This window comes from Nanorana parkeri, unplaced genomic scaffold (genome assembly GCF_000935625.1).
Source record: "Nanorana parkeri isolate BGI_ZX_2015 unplaced genomic scaffold, ASM93562v1 scaffold1740, whole genome shotgun sequence".
Taxonomy (NCBI): Eukaryota; Metazoa; Chordata; class Amphibia; order Anura; family Dicroglossidae; genus Nanorana; species Nanorana parkeri.
This window is the reverse complement of record NW_017308008.1, coordinates 269,621-270,370: the sequence shown is the minus strand read 5'-3', so window position 1 is coordinate 270,370 and position 750 is coordinate 269,621.

Below are 750 nucleotides of genomic sequence, written 5' to 3'. Positions count from 1 at the left end.
GGACCTGTTCAGTCTAGGTGCAGCATGTAATCTGTGGGATCATGCCTGTCCTGGTCATTCTCATCAGGACAGGGATGATCCCACTCATCACTATGGGGGTTATTCGCTAATGAGCTGAAGGATCCAGCTGTAGCTTTGGCTGATCCTTCGGCTCCCTTGAGCTGCTGTACGGGCCATACGTAGTGACAGGCGAAGCGTGGAGAAGGGTCGGCCTAAGCAGACCGATCTCCACGCAAATGACAGCTGGGCGGAGTCAACCGTGATCTCACGGCTGGCTCTGTCCAGTTATAATGACAGACCAGTGTCCCCAAATGACCTGGGGACGCTGATCTGTCATTAAACAATAACTGGGCGGGGCCAGCTGTGATGTCACGGCTGGTTGCGCCCAGTGGTTATTCATTGGCCCGGGACCTGTAGGCCAATAGGAAACAGTTGGGTGGAGCTAGCGATGATGTCACCGATATCTCCTCCCAATTGTTGTTTTTATTTTGCTGGCATCTGTCAGATGCTTCATTATGTGGCAGGAGTTTGTCATGTGCAGTCAGGTTGGTGTGCATCTGGTATTTTAAAAAATCTTTTTTTTTTCTTAGAAAAAATAAATAAATATATATATATACAGGTGAAACTCGAATAATTAGAATATCGTGCGAAGTTCATTTATTTCACTAATGCAACTTAAAAGGTGAAACTAATATATGAGATAGACTCATTACATGCAAAGCAAGATAATTCAAGCCGTGATTTGTCATC